The following is a 19,966-nucleotide window of genomic DNA, read 5'->3' as shown; positions in this document are numbered from 1 at the left end:
TTAGAAGTTTGAGTTTTAAAAGTCAGGCAGAATTTCATTCTGGAAAAAAAAAATTACAAATATTTACCCAGAAATCCAGAGCAAGTTAGAAAGTCTTGGAACTAAGAAACAACTTACAAAGTTTCGCTGATCAAAAAAGAAACTTGAGAAAACAGGCACTTGGCAACATGTGCTACAGAATATCAATTCACAGCCCCCAGAGGGACCATGAGCATAAAGAGGCTTCCACTAATATTCTTGCACGTAAGAAGCAAACATGATGAAGAGATTGATGTATTTTATATTCTTAAAGCAAACTGAATAAACTTAAGAATTATCACTTGTACATCTTGTTATAAAATGGGCTTGGAAAAACACTAATGCATGTGTTCCTAACATTTAGGGGAGGATTTGACAAAGAGCAGGATAACATTAGTTTTATGTTCCAACTAAAATGTTTGCCCTATTTTTTTAATAGAATTTGTACATTTATTTGACATTTTCTGTAAGCTCTATAGTGTTGATGCACTAAATTTTTTCTAAGACTGAGAGATTCTTTGTGGTTGAATTTTCTATTTTAAAACCAATTTTGGGGGATGCCATTGCCAATACACATTGGTAATTCAACCACCTGATCATTACACAAAAAGAATTCATTTTGGACCCAAAGTTTTGTATATCTTACTATCAACTTTGGCAGAACTTACATTAATTTCTATTTCGCAATTGTTATATTAGGAGGTAAATATACTAGTCTGAGAAATGTGGATTCTAGTTGTATTCCACAGCAGTACGTGTGTTATAGTATGAATTCCAGTAAGTATGTTAGACTACCTTGCTGATTTCAGGTTAATGCAAAGATATTTGTAAATGCCTCTGTAGCTCTCACAAGACAGGCTGGAATAGGTAAAAACAAGAGGACTAAAATCCTTAGGTTATTGAAGTAGGGTTACTTTTTATTATAGAATCTTCTACGTTAACATACACTGTTTAACCATTGGTCTTCCAAGTTTATTATTTGTGGCTTTTTTCTTTTTCTTTTTTTTTTTTTTTTTTTGAGATGGAGTCTCCCTCTGTCACCCAGGCTGGAGTGCAGAGGCGTGGTCTCGGATCACTGCCAGCTCTGCCTCCTGGGTAGAGGATTCTCTGCTTTAGCCTCCTGAGTAGCTGGGACTACAGGTGCCCGCCACCATGCCCGGCTAATTTTTTGTATTTTTAGTAGAGACGGGGTTTCACCATATTAGCCAGGATGGTCTTGATCTCCTGACCTCGTGATTCGCCCGCCTCGGCCTCCCAAAGTGCTGGGATTACAGGCGTGAGCCACCGTGCCCAGGCTTTTTTTTTTTTTTTTTTTTTGAGATGGAGTCTCACTCTGTCTGTCACCCAGGCTGGAGTGCAGTGGCGTGATCTCGGCTCACTGCAACCTCTGCCTCCCGGGTTCAAGCAATTCTCCTGCTTCAGCCTCCCAAATAGCTGGAATTTAGGCACGTGCCACCACACCCAGGTGATTTTTGTATTTTTAGTAGAGAAGGGGTTTTGCCATATTGGCCAGGCTGGTCTCGAACTCCTAACATCAGGTGATCCACCCGTCTCGGCCTCCCAAAGTGTTGGGATTATAGGCATGAGCCACTGCACCCGGCCCATTTTTGTTTTTTAATAGGTGGAATAAGCTAAAATTTGGCTTTATAGTAATTCCTTTAAATGTAAATACTAAGTACACTTTAGTGGCTAACACTTAGGATGACAGCCGGGATGGGTCATTTATGAGGTGTTAAAGCCACAGCACTGACCTTTACCCCTTCAGACTGATAGACTAGTGGACAATAGTCCTATTGCAGGAAATTTCTTGTTGCTGGCTGGCACTAATCCCATGGGACAAGGGCATGGCTTCCCTCTGTTGTTTTGTCAGGACCACCTCTGATTCCATGTTGAATGTGCTACTGAGAAACAACAGATGGAAAGGTATTGCATCAGGCTGTAAGAAATTGCATGAACTTCGTTTTTTTCTTTTCTACACTATCTTGCTACTTCCCCCAGCTACCCAACAACCTTAAAACTCCTCACACTTTATGCCTCACTGCCTAAAGTACACACCATTTGGCTTAAATTGCACTGACCGTAACTCATTCAATGGCCTCTCCTAGCTTCAAGGGAGAATGGGAAATTTAATTTTTATTTCAGCTAAATTAGCGGTTCTATTGCTAACAAAGAAGGAGAACACAGATATCAAAGGAGGGATATCCTCACAATCTCTCCCACCACCCAATACAATTCCACCTATCCTACAAGGTCTGGTACAAGTATCATTTATTCTGTAGTCCTCCTATTTGTTCCCCAATTCCTAGACAGAAACTTAACCACTCATTTCTCTGAAGCCCCTTGTAAGTATATGATCTGTGTACCTGTTCTGGTCTCATTCTGAATTGTAAGCCCTGAAAATAACAGATGCTGACAAGGCTGCAGAGAAGAGGAAACACTGACACAGTTGGTGGGATTGTAAATTAGTTCAGCCCCTGTGAAAAGCAGTTTGGAGATATTTCAAAGAAGTAAAAACAGAATTACCATTCGACCCAACAATCCCAATACTGGGTATACACCCAAAGGAAAATAAATTGTTCTACCAAAACAACACCTGCACTCGCATGTTCATCACAGCACTATACACAACAGCAAAAGTATAGAATCAGTCTAGATGCCCGTCAAAAGTGGACTGGATTTAAAAAACGTGGTACACATATACCACAGAACACTACACAGCCATAACAAAGAACAAAAATACGTTCTTTGCAGCAACATGGATGCAGCTGGAGGCCGTCATTCTAAGTAAATTAATGCAGAAACAGAAAACCAAGTATCAGGTGTTCTCACTCATAAGTGAGAGCTAAATACTGGGTAAAGATGGACAGAAAGATGAGAACAATTGGCTGGGGGCGGTCACTTACACCTGTAATCCCAGCACTTTGGGAGGCTGAGGTGGGAGGATCACTTGAGCTCAGCAGTTCAATACTAGCCTGGGCAACACAGGGAGACCCCATCTCTTAAAAAAAAAAATTTAAGATGCAAACAACAGACACTGGGGACTCCAAAAGCGGGAGGGGGGAATAGGGGAAAAGTGTTGCAAAATGACCTATTGGGTACTGTGTTCACTATTTGGGTGATGAGTTCAATCAAAGCCCAAACCTCAGCATCACACAATATATCCATGTAACAAACCTGCACATGTACCCGATGAAGCTAAAATAAATAAATAGCAATAATAAAACATAAATGGTAAGCTCTGAGTTGTGGACCTCTATGTATATGTGGTTCCACATGTTACTCACTTTTGTGTTTTTTTTTTTTTGAGACGCCTCCGCCTCCCAGGTAGCTGGGATTACAGGTGCACATCACCATGCCCGGCTAATTTTTGTATTTCTAGTAGAGACGGGGTTTCACCATGTTGGCCAGGCTGGTCTTGAACTCCCGTGATCCACCTGCCTTGGCCTCCCAAAGTGCTGGGATTATAGGCGTGAGCCACCGTGCCCAGCCAAGAACCTTAGTCTTGAGCAAATCAACAGTGCTGAAGAAACAGCTCTTTCCTGGTGGCATATTCTGGAAAAACGTTTCACAATGCTAGTGAGTGAGCAACCATAGGCTTTGAGGAACTGGCTGACTATTCTGGGGTGTGCCACTATTGTTGGCCACATGAGATAAAACTGGCGGTGGCTGGAAAGAGCAACATCTAAAATGTTTGAGAGGTACATGTAACTCACCCAGGCCCTACTATGCAAACAAAACATGAGTAACCAGGTAAGTACTTTCTGGCTGGTCAATAACTACTCCACAGCAGCTGCATGAGTTCCCTGCAATGGCATGGATGCTGGCTTACAGCGATGTTTGAAACCAAATCTACAGATGAAGACTTCAAAGGATTTTATTTCACTAAGAAGAAGACTACCTTATTCCCAAAGTTTATCCACTAAAACTATAAAACCGACATCAAATAAATATTCCACATTGACAGTGAAGACCCTAATGTGCCTGTCTTAAGCAGAGAAACCACTGAAAAAAAAAAAAAAAAAAAAGAGATAAGGTCTTAGGCTGGGCGCGGTGGCTCACGCCTGTAATCCCAACTCTAGGAGGCCAAAGCGGGCAGATCGCTTGAGGTTAGGAGTTCAAGACCAGCCTGGCCAATATTGCAAAACCCCATCTCTATTAAAAATACAGGCCGGGCGCGGTGGCTCACGCCTGTAATCCCAGCACTTTGGGAGGCCGAGGCGGGCGGATCACGAAGTCAGGAGATCGAGACCATCCTGGCTAACATGGTGAAACCCCGTCCCTACTAAAAATACAAAAAATTAGCCGGGCGTAGTGGCGGGCGCCTGTAGTCCCAGCTACTCGGGAGGCTGAGGCAGGAGAATGGCGTGAACCCGGGAGGCGGAGCTTGCAGTGAGCCGAGATTGCGCCACTGCACTCCAACCTGGGCGACAGAGCCAGACTCCGTCTCAAAAAAAAAAAAAAAAAAAAAATACAAAAATTAGCTGGGCGTGGTGGTGCATGCCTGTAGTCTCAACTACTCAGGAGGCTGAGGCAGGAGAATTGCTTAAGCTCAGGAGGCAGAGGCTGCAGTGAGCTGAGATCGCGCCACAGCACTCCAGCCTGGATGACAGATTAAGACTTGGTCTCGAGAAAAAAAAGAGACAAGGTCTCGCTCTGTCACCAAGACTGGAGTGCAAGGATGTGATGGGAGCTCACTGAAGCCTCAAATTCTTGGGCTCAAACAATCTTCCCACCTTAGCCTCCCGAGTAGCTGGTACTACAGGTGCATGCCAGAATGCTAAGCTGATTTTTAAAACTGTTTCGTAGAGATGAGGTATTACAATGTTGTCCAGGCTAGTCTTGAACTCCTGGCCTCAAGCGATCCTACTGCTTTGGCCTCCCAAAGTGTTGGGATTACCAGCGTGAGCCACTGCGCCTGGCCCAGAAATGGTTTTAAATACAGATAATCATGAGGGTTATAGTGACGATGAAGAGGAAATTATAAACATGGGTGGAACAATAATCACTAGATGAAATGGTGAAAATGTGTGATCAGTCAATGGTGGGCTTTGAGCCATGTACATTTATCAGTGAACATGAGTTTATGGCAGTTTTCGTAATTAAAAAGGAACAGATGGAAACCCAAATTAATGAACCATTATGACATGGGGGGCAAGGAGTCCTTAAAAAGGGCGCCTGCTAGAGTGCTGCATTTAATCCTACTCCTGCTGGCATCAGATGTCCCCTGCCAGCCTACTGCTGGGACAGGCACTGATGTTACTCTCCTCTAGGATGTACAAACACCAGAGGTTACACATGTTCATCCTTTGTGTATGCACAGGCATAGTTAGCCAAATTTGAACCTGTATATATTGAAAGAGTTATAAAATGTTTTCCTTAGAAAAATGACTACTAGAGTACTTACAATCTATATTTGTTCCACTCTTTCACTGACTGGTTTATTATCTATTGATTGATTGAGATGGAGTCTCGCTCTGTCGCCAGGCTGGAATGCAGTGGCGTGATCTGGGCTCACTGCAACCTCCCCCTCCCAGGTTCAAGTGATTCTCCTGCCTCAGCCTCCAGAGTAGCTGGGACTACAGGCATGCGCCACCACGCCCAGCTAATTTTTTTTTTTTTTTTTTGAGACAGAGTCTCGCTCTGTCGCCCAGGCTGAAGTGCAGTGGCATGATCTCGGCTCACTGCAAGCTCCGCCTCCCGGGTTCACGCCATTCTCCTGCCTCAGCCTCCCGAGTAGCTGGGACTACAGGTATCCGCCACCACACCCAGCTAATTTTTTGTATTTTTTTTTCTTTTTTTTTTAGTAGAGACAGGGTTTCACTGTATCAGCCAAAATGGTCTCAATCACTTGACCTCGTGATCTGCCAACCTTGGCCTCCCAAAGTGCTGGGATTACAGGCATGAGCCACCGCACCCAGCCTACTGGTTTATTATTTAAATAAACTACACAGTTTGTCCTAATTAGTTCTTCGTACATTTCACTGCAGAAATATTAATGCTTTATTATAGTGTGTTACCTTAGACCCTGCCAGGGCTTTTATGTGATGTGTGGTTATTGTATACATACATATTTCCTTTCAAAAAATCTGAAAAGCTCTGAATTCTAAAACTCATTAGGCCGCAAAGATGGATGATAGTGGACCTTAGTTTACTCAAAAGGCAAATAATGCACTTGTAGGAAATCATTCCACTGTTCCAGGTTAAGATCCTTTTTGAACAATTCCTAATGCCTGTCACTCTTGGTTATGTATATTTCTAACTAAAGGCAGCTACTCTATCTTTCCCTCATAGGATAGAGACCACTGTTAAATTCTGGCACTGATATGAAAACAAAACTTAGCAGAAAAACTGAGGGAGTTTAATCATATCTGGTGGTAATACCTCCTAAATGATATCACACTCAGCCTTTGCAAGATTATATGAAGAATGAATTAATTTCTCTCTAATAATGCAGCACTGTCATTACGAACAGCAGTTACTCACTGTGAAAACCGAGTGTGGGCCCAGACCATCCGGCTTCTTGAGCTATTGTGTTTGAGTATCAGTATTCCACAGACCCCTCAGCTCAAACCAGGCTATCACTTCTGGCTGCTCTCAGGGAACCTGCCATAGCAGCCCCACTAACGTGCCAAAGCTGGAAAAACCTCATTTTGTTGTCTAAATTAAGAATAAATGATCCAGGAGAGCTTGAACTTTAGACATCTGTTTTGGCTGTTCAGAGGCCCATCTCCTTCCTTCCTGCTTCTCAGCTGGGTTAGTAATAACTGAGGTACCAGGTAAATAACCCCTGGAGGGCCAAGGTACCATTGTATATTATTCTTACTTTGTCTCTAAAAGGATTAAAGGGAGAAACAGTGATTATCTGCTGGATCTTTGTGGAGACACTAATCCACCTCTTTGGAAGTCCAAGGCCAAGTTGAGAACATGAAGAGAACACACACCAGAAGCAGAGCCAACGCATTCTGCATTTATTTTAATATTCTACTCCAAATCACTTATGTGGGAGGAAAAAGAAAGTAACATTTATAAAAGGATAATGTTACAAGCTTTGTATACTTCCTTTAATTATATACTGTGAGGTAGGTGTTATTCCCTTTTTATAGATGAAGACTGAGGTTAGGTAATTTATTAATTCCAAACCTCTCATGAATATTAAGTGATGAAAACTAGCTTATAATCCATCTGTTTATCTCAAACCCATGCTCCTCAAAATTTTCCCTTTATTAAAGAATCACAATATCAATACATGCTTGCTGTAAAAGTCAAATACAGACGTGTTAATATCTCCTCCCCCAGCCCAAATCTGCTCTCATGGTAACAAATTTTAATAGCTGAGGTGGCATCTTGCCACTTCTTTCTCCAGGCTCATATAATCATGTATACACACGTATGAAGATTTCCTTATTTTTCTCCAAAGTAAGATCTTACTTTAACATTTTCCATTAACATCACTCTGCAATGTTTATCACTTACGAATGTATCACAGCTTTTCAAGTCCACATAGGTAATCTCAACTCATTTAAAAAAAAATTGCATGATATATTCTATATTACAGATGAACCATACTTTTTAAAACACTTCCTGATAAAATTTAAATTATCTCTAGGTTTTTGCTATTACAAATAAAGCTATAGTAAACTTTCTTGAACATATATTCTTACAAATTGGAACCTTGATTTTCATAAACTAAATGAAAAGTGATATTACTGAATGTAATCTCTGAACTTTTTAAGACTGAGCTGTTCCTATTGTCAGGTTTTGACTCATAGAGATATGCAAGGCCAAACAATGGAATCCATCTTCCTGACAGTCCTAGTAAAGTCATTCCCACTGGACAGAAGGCAAGATTCTTTTAGATTCTGTGCAATGTGAACTCTCAGTAGGGCTAGGATCTACACGAGAAGGTATCAGAGAAAGAAATGGGTTATTATTTTATTAACTTTCAAGCTCAGAGGCCTCTATCAAGACCAGTTCAGGCCAGGCACGGTGGCTCATGCCTGTAATCCCAGCACTTTGGGAGGCCAATGCAGGTGGTTCACCCGAGGTCAGGAGTTTGAAACCAGCCTGGCCAACATGGTGAAACCCTGTCTCTACTAAAAATACAAAAATTAGCTGGGCATGGTGGCACATGCCTGTAATCCCAGCTACTTGGGAGGCTGACGTACGAGAATTGTTTGAACCCGGGAGACAGAGGTTGCATTGAGCCAAGCTTGTGCCACTGTACTACAGCCTAGGCGACACAGCGACTCCATCTCCAAAAAAAAAAAAAAACCAAAAAAACAAACAAAAAAAAGTTCCTAAATGGGCAGGAGTAGGGAACCCTGGCTGGTTACCTGTTCCACAACTCCCGCCCACCTTACCCCTATGCAAGGTATACGAGAGAAGGAAAAAAAAATGAAGGAGAGAACATGAGTTTCCTACAAGAAGGGCCATGTCAGAAAGGGGCCTAGTTTTCAGGGGCCTCTGATGCAGACAAAGCAGAGGGCAACTTGGTCTCTCAGAAGCTCAATGCACTCTCTCAGGCTGAGTGAAATCAGGTGACACACAAAGGCACTGGCTGGAGAAGCCAGCTTTTTGTAATTCTTTTATATATATGTGTGTGTGTGTGTGTGTGTGTGTGTGTATATATGTGTATATATATATATATACACATATATAATTTTTATTTATTTATTTTAGAGATGAGGTCTCACTGTGTTGCCTAGGCTGGTCTCAAACTCCTAGGCGAAGTGACCCACCCACCTTGGCCTCCCAAAATGCTAGGAGCCACCACGCCCGGCCAGCTTTTTGAAAAAAATTTTTTTTTGTTTTTGAGATGGAGTCTCACTCTGTCGCCAGGCTGGAGTGCAGTGGCGCGATCTCAGCTCACTGCAACCTCAGCCTCCTAGGTTCAAGCGATTCTCCAGCCTCAGCCTCCCAAGTAGCTAGGATTACAGGTGCCCACTACCACACCCGGCTAATTTTTTGTATTTTTAGTACAGACGGGGTTTCACTATGTTGACCAGGCTGGTCTTGAACTCCTGACCTTGTGATCCGCCCGCCTTGGCCTCCCAAAGTGCTTTTTTTTTTTTTTTTTTTGAGACGGAGTCTCCCTCTGTTGTCCAGGCTGGAGTGCAGTGGTGCAATCTCGGCTCACTGCAATCTCCGCCTCCCAGGTTCAAGCTATTCTCCTGCCTCCACCTCCCAAGTAGCCGGGATTACAGGTGTGCACCACCACACCTGGCTAGTTTTGTATTTTTAGTAGAGATGGGGTTTCACCATGTTGGTCAGGCTAGTCTCGAACTCCTGACCTCAGGTGATCCACCCACCTCAGGCTCCCAAACTGCTGGAATTACAGGTATGTGCCACTGTGCCTGGCCAGCTTTTTGAAATTCCTAAACTGGATGTGTACCTTTGTATACATATATAAACTTTCCAATTCTTATTTTCCTCTTTTGAAAAATGAGTGAGGGGTTCAGGATTTGTGATGTGTGAGGCCACTTCTAATTCTATAATTCTAGTTATAAAATGTGGATAATTTCCTATGACATTTGTATGAATTCATACAAATATAAAATTAGGAGTCAAGGCTTGGGTTCAAGTTCCAATCTGCAAGCTAAATAATCTTAGAGAAGCCCTCTGACTCCTCTGAGTCTTATTCCTCAGCTATAAATCTGGCAAAATAAACCTCATAGAGTTGTTGCAAGACTCAGGTAAGGGGATACCTGTGAAATTACTTGTGAATGATAAAGATGTTAAAATAAATGTAGCATAGGCCAGGAGCAGTGGCTCACATCTGTACTCCCAGCACTTTGGGAGGCTGAGATGGGAGGATTACTTCAGGCCAGCAGTTTGAGGTCAGCCTGGGCAACATAGCAAGACCCCATCTCTACAGGAAATTTAAAGATTAGCCAGGGAAGAGGGTGCATTCCTGTAGTCCCAGCTACTTGGGAGGCTGAGGTGGGAGGATTGCTTGAGCCCAGGAGGTTGAGTCCATAGTGAGCTATGATCATACAACTGTACTCCAGCATGGGCAACAGAGTAAGACTGTCTCTAAAAATAAACAAATAAATGTGGCATAGTATTCTTAGTAAATCTAAGCTACTAGTTCTCCTTTCTTTGCTCAACTTAAACTTCATTAATCAAATATTTAAGTCATTCATTCCACAAATATTTATGGAATGTCTTCTGTTTTAGGCACTATACCTCAGTGAATAAGACACTGAATTTTTATTTACTGTCCAACACTGGCCAGGCACAATGTGAGGTACTGGGCACACAATGGTGTAATTGAGAGCTTTTAGAGGGAGATACAGGCAAACTCAAGTCATGGGACTTAGACTTGAAAATGTCCTTTCACAATGTGTATCAAATACAGAAATTTAAACATAAATATTTTAGCAAGGCACACACAAGGGAAATAAACTGTATTAAACATAGTAGAGAGGTGAATGTAGTACCTGCTATGACCCAATACATAGGGGCCAGCCACTATTTTAGGTACTGGAGATTCAGCAATGAACAAAGCAGACCAAGCCCCTGGCCTTCTGGAGCTTACATTCTACTAGAAAGCCTGAATCACAGGCATATGTTCTCAGGACCTCCTGAGGGATGTGTCACAGGACTAAAAAAAGAAAGGTTGAATCAGCCAGACTATTACTAATTACATATGGAAGATACAGGCAAAGAAAAGTATGAGGCTGATGTGAAAATTATGAGACAAAGTTCTGGATCCAGAGCTTCTGGCCTCTTCTCTTGGTAGTACTCAGTTCCCCTTATCAGAACTGAAGGCATGATGAACTCTGACTTGCTCACCTCATTTCTCATTCCAATTATTCAGCTTGGACAAGTAGCAGTTTTTACCAAGGAGTGAGATGTTTGGGTATATGGGATAATCACAGCTATGTTTCAGCTATGGTAAACTGTTATGGCTTTAGATTTTCAAACACCATTCATATATTCTGCAAATGTATGATTGAGCTCTACCCTTTTCTAGGGTCCTTTGAATCTATCTGTGTCTCACACAGCACAAGGACTCCTGCAGCCAATAATGGATCACTAGCCTCCATCTAACCTCTAACTATTGCTCACATATGCATTCAGCAGTGTATCCAACAACTGCAGATTCTTTAGTATGATGCACTGTGCAAGGTCCTTGCTACCTGGCATTTATATTCACATTGAAAACTTAAGAGAAATGCAAACTCTAGTATTAGACAGTATGAGTTGATGCCATTTGATTAAATGACATATAGGAGTTACAAGGAGAAAGATCACTTCTGGCTAGAGTAACTGCAGGAGAGAAAGATGCAGCTCTTGTGAGACTGTTTTGTGCTGGCCACACTGTGAGACATTTTACATACATTCTCTCACTTGCCAGGAAGGCTTCATGAAGGACTTGGTAGTCTAAGACCCTGAGGAAGAATTTGGTAAGGCAGACATGTAGTTTCAACTGAATTTTCATTTACTGTCCAACACTGGCCAGGCACAATGCTAGGTGCTGGATACATGATGGTGACGGTGCAATTAAGAACTTCTAGTGGGAGACACAGACAAATAAACAGGCAATTACAACTACCCTATAGTGTAATGTATACAAATAGATAAAGCACAGGGGCAATGGCAGAACAAGGTCAAGTGTATTTGTCATGATCCTCTCAGTTGCACATGATAAACCTGACTCAAAATAATCTTAAGCTAAAATGTGATGGGCTGGCTTTCATTACTAGGAACCACCAAGGTGGATCCACGACTTAAACCAGGATACTCCCTCTGCTCTGTGTCAGCATGTCCTTTAGTGCTGCAGATGGGAGGTGCCCCAGGTGAACATTCTTTGACACAGTGACCCTAGAGGCAAGAGGCAGGCTTCTTGGCTAGCTCACGTGGAGGGAAGGACTTTGGCCCTGCTTGGAACATTTGTCCTATAATGAAACAATCCCCGTTGCCAAGGGAAAGGGCACCACAATCAACAAACTGGGTTTACACACCTAGCCCTGCTGGTGAGTGGTGGGTTAGGTTCTTATATCAGCAGAAAGGGAGAGGGGAGAAATACATATGGGGTCACCACAAACAACAGCTACCACATGGAAGCCCTGAAGTGACAGTGCAGTTATGGGAACAGCAGGGACACAGGGAAAGGGACGTGTGGGATGAGTTCCTGGGATGGTGAATAGATTAGTTCAGCTGGAGCAGTGGTCATACCTAAGAGCACAGAGAAGAACCAAAGAGGGCAGGGCAGACTGTGGAGGGCCTTGAATACCTGCTAAGGACTCTATAGCAGCCTGATGGGAGCACGGTGACAGCTTTGCTCAGAATCTGTAGGGCGATCCTTTGGAGTTCATAAACATGATGACTAGGTGTTCACACGCACGTGTGAGATGTGCCACCCTTGAACCTTGTTATGATGCTGGTACATTACCTATCTGACATGAAAAAAATATAAATAATTTTTTAAAAAATCTACAGGGCAACAAGAATGAAAGTGTGAAACATCTACAAACTGTATCTTCGGTGAAATGAGGAAGTGACAAAGTTGACAAATTTCACATTGTGTGTGGCGTCACCCCCAAACCAGCACAGTAATCTACAACGTGTGGGCAGGTGCCATAGGAAACACCAGAAACTGCACAGCAGTCCAGCTGGTGGTGGATTCCAGCCATCCCCAGGGAAATTCAACCCCAAGAGGAGAAGACTCACCCTGGATGAGAACCACTGTGAGCAGGACCAAGAAGGAAGAGGGCAAGAACACTAGGAGAGGAAGAAGGAAATCACCAGGGTGCCTAGAGGACACCCAGGTAGCTTTGGGAAGTGCAGCTTCCAAGAGACAGAGGAGTACCTTGGCAGGAAGGGGCAGGATGCCTCCGAATCAGTGGCTGGGGAAGGACCAGGGAAGCTCTGGGCTTGGTGAAACCCACCCAAGTGAGGTTAGGATCCTAAAGTCAGAGGAGGTCTGGCTACACAGAGATGCCATTCAGTAAACAGTAGTCCTCTCACTACAACAGAGGAGGGAGCCCTCGAGCTGAGAATCAAGGAAAGCTGCCTCCCCTCTCACATCACAGGACTCACTTGCTAACTGTTGCCTCAGAAAAATCCGACCCGTCAAAAAATAGATGATTTTTAAAATCCACAAAATGTTCTCCCAGAAAAAAAAAAAAAAATCTGAAAAGGAGTGGCAAAACTTCCTCCCTGCAGAAAGAAAACTCATCCAAAAAATCCTGCCACAAAGAAGAAGAAAAAAATTTTTTTTTCTTGAGACATAGTCTCCCTTAGTTGGGCTAGAGTGCAATGCCACGATCTCAGCTCACTGCAACCTCTGCCTCCTAGATTCAAGCGATTCTCCTGCCTCAACCTCCCAAGTAGCAGGGATTACAGGTATGCACCACCAGGCCCAGATAATTTTTATGTTTTTAGTAGAGACAGGGTTTCACCATGTTGGCCAGGCTGGTCTCGAACTCCTAACCTCAGGTAATCCGCCCACCTTGGCCTCCCAAAGTGCTGGGATTACAGGCGTGAGCCACCGCGCCTGGCCAGAAGAAAATTTTAACCCAATATTCTATTATGATTTTTTTTAATGTAATAAGGCAATGACAGTTATGCAGGAAGATGACAAAGCAGAAATAAAGAACTCAAGGAAGGGGTGGTCAGGCAGCAGAAGGTGACAAACCATGGGAGGGCATGAAAAAGGAGCCTGCACATTAAAAACTGCTTTAGGAAAGAAACGGGAAAGAAACACAGAAACACTGCAAAAAAAAAAAAAAAAAAAAAAAAAAAATGACAAGGAACACAAGGGAGAAGAGACACTACTGTGAAAGATACCGTGGAAGACATAAAGAACAGAATCAAGAAAAGTAAAAAATAGAAACTTAAAATCATTAGAGAAGTGACAGGCAAATGAAACTGCATAAAGTTAGAGTCTCTGAAGAAAAACAATGGAACAGAACAAATTATTTTAAAACATGGTTCAGGCCAGGTGCAGTGGCTCACGCCTGTAATCCCAGCACTTTGGGAGGCCAAGGCGGGCAGATCACGAGGTCAGGAGATCGAGACCATCCTGGCTAACACGGTGAAACCCTGTCTCTACTAAAAAAAAAAAAAAAAAAAAAAAAAAAAGCAAAAAAAAATAGCCAGGTGTGGTGGTGGGCGCCTGTAGTCCCAGCTACTCGGGAGGCTGAGGCAGGAGAATGGCGTGAACCCGCGAGGCGGAGGTTGCAGTGAGCCGAGATCGCGCCACTGCACTCCAGCCTGGGCGACAAAGTGAGACTCCACCTCAAAAAAAAAAAAAAACAAAAACAAAAACAAAAACAAAAAAAAACATGGTTCAATTTTAAGTAGGGTTTGGAACTGGGATTGGAAGGACAGCTCGGCCCAGTTCACAGACCTAGATTTAGGAACCAAAAGGGGAAAGAAGGCCTGGAAGTTATCTCAAGACTAGGGAGCCAGGGGCAGGTCAGAGGTGCTCTTTGTCCACAGGACCCCTCTGCCCTGGGTCTCTAAGAAGAGGGAGGCACAGGAGTGGGAAAGGACAGTGCTGCCTGCCCCAGCATCAATTACCTACAGAAGCAGGGGTTGACAGGGTGGGGAGGAGTGAGTAAATAGTTCAGAAACAGCGCCTTAAAAACTAACAAGTTACCAACTAGAGAATCAAAAAGTAGAGATTAATCTCTGTGCATCCATCACTCAGTTTATTAACTATTAACATTTTACCCTACTTGTTTCAGATGCTTTTAAGGAAATACAAATGTTACAGATATAGCTGAAGCCTATTATAAACTCCCCCGGAACCCAGGATGCCACTGTCCTGAAATTGATGACTACTTTGGTGAAGAATGCTTTTATGCTATTACTGCGTAAGTATGTATCTACAACTACTTTGTATCACATGCTTTCAAATTTTATATAAATGGTATCATATTGAATGTGACCTATAATTTGCTTTTGTTTTTGAAAAACATTGTTTCTGAGATTTATCCCGGTTGATACACATGGCTGTACTTCATTTTAACTATGACAGTTTTGTTGTTGTTGTTTTCTTTGTTTTTTTCGAGACAGGGTCTCTCTCTGTTGCCCAGGCTAGAGTGCAGTGGTACAATCTCAGCTCACTGCAGCCTCGACCTCCTGGGCTCAAGTGATCCTCCCACCTGAGCCTCCTGAGTAGCTAGGGCCACAGGGGCACAACACCACACCCAGCTAACTTCTTTATTTTTTGTGGAGCCAGGGTTGCCCAGGGTGGTCTTGAACTCCTAGGCTCAAGTGATCCTCCTGTCTCCACCTCCCAAAGTGCTGGGATTATAAGTGTGAGCCACTGCACCCAGCCCCTATTAGTTCTCAAAATAAAATATATACCTACCCTGTGACCTCACAATTCCACTCTTAGGTATATGTTCAAAAGAAATGAATACAGGCTGGGCACAGTGGCTCACGCCTGTAATCCCAGCACTTTAAGGCCGAGGCAGGTGGATCACCTGATGTCAGGAGTTTGAGACCAGCCTGGCCAACATGGTGAAACGTCATTTAGTAGTCTCTACTAAAAATATAAAAATTAGCTGGGCGAGGTGGTGGGCGCCTGTAATCCCAACTACTCGGGAGGCTGAGGCAGGAGAATTGCTTGAACCCAGGAGCCAGAGGTTGCAGTGAGCTGACACAGTGCCCCTGCACTCCAGCCTGGGTGACAGAGTCAGACTCCATCTCAAAAAAAAAAAAAAAAAAAAGGTATGTCCACAAAAAGACTTCCTTGTGGACATAAAAGAATGTTCAGGGTGCCTTTATTCACAATAGCTAATAATTTAAAAATAACAAAGTGTAGCATATCCATACAATGGAATACTAAGCAACAAAAAGGAGCCAAGTACTGATACATTCAACAACATGAATGAAATTAAAAAACACTGTGATGGTAATGTTCCACAACTTGACAAGAGTTTGGGTTACACAAGTCTATTTATTAAGATTATATACCTGAGATTTATATCTTTTTTTTTTTTTTTTTTTTTTTTAGACAGGGCCTCACTCTGTCACCCAGGCTGGAGTGCAATGGCATGATCTGGGCTCACTGCAATGTCCACCTCCTGGGTTCAAGCAATTCTTGTGCCTTAGCTTCCGGAGTGACTGGAATTACAAGCATGGGTCACCACACCAGGCTAATTTTTGTTTTTGTTTTTTTGTTTTTTAGATAGAATTTCATCATGTTGGCCAGGCTGGTTTTGAACTCCTGGTCTCAAGTGATCCACCTGCCTTGGCTTCTCAAAGTGCTGGTATTACAGGTGGGAGCCACCACGCCCGGGCTATACCTTTCATATTGAACTGTTAATGCTATGCATGCTAAAGTACTTAGGGAGACATGTACTGATATCTCCTTTTTTTTTTCTTTTTGAAATGCACCAGAAAATAAGATGGAATGATGGATGGATAGATGGAGAGATCTGTGATGAAGTAAGCAGAGCAAAATGTTGATAGTGGAATACAGGTGGTAGGGCATATGGGTGTTCATTATAAAATCCTTTCAACTTTGCTGAATGTTTAAAATTTTTCATAAAAGCCTGGGCACAGTGGCTTATGCCTGCAATCCCAGCACTTTGGGAGGCTGAGGCCAGCGGATCACTTGAGGACAGGAGTTGGAGACCAGCCTGGCCAACATGGCGAAACCCTGACTCTACAAAAAATACAAAAAAACTTAGCCAGGAATGGTGACGCATGCCTGTAATACCAGCTACTTGGGAGGCTGAGGCATGAGAATCACTTGAACCTGGGAGGTGGAGGTTGCAGTGAGCTGAGATCGCGCCACTGCACTCCAGCCTAGGTGACAGGGCAAGATTCTGTCTCAAAATAATAATAATAAAATGTAGAGGAAATTTAAAAACATTTAACCTGTCCAAAACCAACTCCTGATTCTGTCCTACGCCATAGCTGTTCCTCTGAGTGACAGCCATTCATTCATCTAGTTGCTTGCCTTTTACTTGTCTCTCAGTCGCCTCAGTCTATTCATCAGCACAGCTCTACTTTCAGCGTATATCCTGAGTGTGCTTCTCCCAATCTCCACCACCCAGCATGCTCCCACAAACCAACCCCTTCCCTGTATTGCACCCATCTCCTACCCAGTCTCCCTGCTTGTACTCTTTTCCCCTGCTGGAGTCTACGCTTCACATAGCAGCCAGCTGGATGCTTTTAAAACATTCTCACTGCATCTCCTTCCCATCACTCCCTTGCTCACTACGTTCCAGCCACACGAACCTCCTTGTGCACTAAATATGCCAAGGTCCTCTGGGCTTTGTTCCTCTGCTTAGGATGTTCTTCCTTCCTATTTGTATGGCTTATTCTCTCTTCATAGTTTTCTGCTCAAATGTCTCATCAGGAGGCCTTCCCTGAACAGCTAACATAGCACCTCCTGTTCTCTTACCCTGCTCTTATTTTTCATCTTAGTTATTACTATCTGACACATTTATTAGTTTCTATGACATTCCCCCTCCCTTACACTAGATTTAAGATCTAAGGGGCAGGAATTGTTTGCTTTACTGTGCCCTACTGTTGTTGAATTAATGAATGAACTAAATAAAATGTCACCTCCTCTGTGAGTCCTCCCCAGATCACTCCCCGCCCCTGAAGTCCCCTCTGCCATATCATCTTACCTTTTGCATCATGCTTAACAATAGTTATCCGTGCCACATTTATCCTCTGTTCCCCAGTCCAACAGAACTCAAGCTCTGGGGACAGAGAACAGTGTTTCTTGGTGACTTCCATATCCTCCTCAGTGGAGAGCAGGGCCCCGCCCAGAGCACTCTGTGCCCTCCCGCCTATTCCAACCTCCCAGAGCTTCTGGATTTCCATCACTGCCGGACTTTTCTGTTCTCTCTCCTCACTGTGGAGTTTCAGGAATCATGAAGGAGCTGAACTGACCATCTCTGAGGTGTGCTGTCTACGTCTCACAATCTACAATGCCTTCCTTCTTAAGGGCCCTCCCTCTGAGGTGGCAGCCAAGCGCAGCACTGGCAGAGCCAGAGGCTCATCTACCTAGACTCCCTGGTGCCTCTGGTGTCCTCAGAGCTCAGGAGCAGAGGGCAGTGCTCTGCTGCCACCCTGCTGAGCCCTCCAAGGTGCCAGCTGCGAAACTCTTTCAAGGGACTGTTCCCTGGAGTTAGGTTCCAAGGGCCCCCCACCGAGAGCACACCTCTGCCCCCTCCCCTCCATTTATCCCACAAAGAGGGTTGGGGTCCACCAGGCCCCAAGCCAGCCCTGAAAGAGACAGCCCCTGTCCCCAGGGGCTCCCTACAGCCTGGCAGAGACAAGCAGGGGTAGAGGCAAGCATAAGTTGGAGAAGAGGTGCTATAAAGTCCTACTTCAGAACAGGGCAAGACAGCTTTCTAGAAAAGGCAGTGTTGGAGTATTAATGAATAAATGGGATCTAGCTGGGGAAAGGCAATGGAGGTGGGGAGAATGAGGTGCAGGTGCCAAGGTCCCAAGGTGAGAAGGACAGGGGATGTGGACAGCTCCATGTGGGGGGATCTCCTGGGCGCAAGAGGTCTTGTGTGTTTAAGTTTTGGGGTTTGACTGTTAATCCAGGCGGAGGTACAGAAAGGTTTTAAGGAGTGGCATCTGCGCTTTGGAAGGGCAGTTTGGCAACAGGTTGGAAGGCAGACTGCAAGGGGAAATGCATGTCAGGAAAACCAGTTAGAAGAGTATTGCACTGAAGAGAGAATGGTGTCCTGAACTAAGGCAGAGGGAAATAAAGCATGAATGTGGAAATGACTTGGGAACAGAAGACAAAGGAATTTGGTGATAAATGGAGGCAGCACAGCACAGGTGAGCTGGAGTCAGACTCTACTGTGGATCTTAGGCAAACTACACTTGTGCCTCAGCTTCCTCATTTATAAACCAGGAATGACAGTCATTAGCACCTGTCTCATAGTGTTGGTGGAAGATTGAAGGAGTTAATAGTATGTGAAGGCTTGGGGTACAGCCTAGCACATTATCTTACCCAGGAAATATTAACTATGATTATGAAGCTCAGAAAAAAAGAAAAAAGGAATGACTAAGTTCACTCCCAGGATTCTGGTTTGGGCAACTATGTATGCAGTTCTCAAAGTGTGTTCTGTGGACATCTAGAGGTCTCAATGACGCTTCAAAGTAGAATGTGAAGTCAAAACTATCTTATAGTAAAATGTATTTGTTTAACAATAAAATTGTTTTTAAAACTGCATCTCACCTGATTCTAATTTAAAAAATTGGCCAGGTGCAGTGGCTCATACCTGTAATCCCAGCACTTTGGGAGGCCGAGGCAGGCGGATGATTTGAGGTCAGGAGTTCAAGACCAGCCTGACCAACATGGTGAAACCTTGTCTCTACTAAAATACAAAGATTTTTTTTCCTTTAGATATGTTTTAGATAAGCATGAAGGATAAGCAAGTTTCATTAAATGGGAAGAAAATGTTTTATTCCTTTCTTGTTACATGAGAAATACTGACTATTATTAAGCACCATTCATTTTTGCTTAGCTTCAAATGAGTCTCATGACAATAAAAACGTATGAAAAATACCTTGGTGAAAGTTTTGAACAATCTGACCAACAAGATAAAGTATTATTGAATTATAATTCAAATTATAAAACGAATATCCATGAGTGCATACTGATAGGAATAAATGACTAAGTTAATGAATGGGGAAAAAGAGACAAATCTCTAATGCAGAATAAATTAAAATAATACAGATACTTCACCCTAAAAAAGATCACTCCTCACTCCTTAGGTGTGGGCTGCACACAGTGACTTCCTTCCAAAGAGCACAGTTTGGAAAGGGAGGAAAAAGAGTAATTTTACAATGGAGAAACCTGACAAACATTACCTCAGCCAAGCGGTCAAGATCAACATCAACAGTAATAAATCATGATGTCGGTATGAACTCTTAGTATGATGTGATGAAAATGGTACTTTATCTCTATGATCTTCCTCCCCAAACCCATAACCCCAGTCAACTCGTCTAC

At 43.3% G+C, this 19,966-nt stretch overlaps 1 protein-coding gene and 1 non-coding gene across 3 annotated transcripts in view; one reads left to right on the top strand and one right to left on the bottom strand.

Annotated features, from left to right (window-relative positions):
- NDUFAF6 (NADH:ubiquinone oxidoreductase complex assembly factor 6) overlaps positions 1 to 19,966 on the bottom strand; it is a 162,344-nt gene that overhangs the window by 138,259 nt on the left and 4,119 nt on the right. The window lies entirely within an intron of this gene.
- LOC112440781 (small nucleolar RNA U13) lies at positions 12,323 to 12,425 on the top strand. The gene has a single exon (XR_003028793.1). It is a non-coding gene; the product is annotated as a small nucleolar RNA U13 (small nucleolar RNA).

The sequence above is a fragment of the Pan paniscus genome, chromosome 7, assembly GCF_029289425.2.
Source record: "Pan paniscus chromosome 7, NHGRI_mPanPan1-v2.0_pri, whole genome shotgun sequence".
NCBI classification, from domain to species: Eukaryota; Metazoa; Chordata; class Mammalia; order Primates; family Hominidae; genus Pan; species Pan paniscus.
This window is presented reverse-complemented; position numbering and strand designations above follow the sequence as displayed.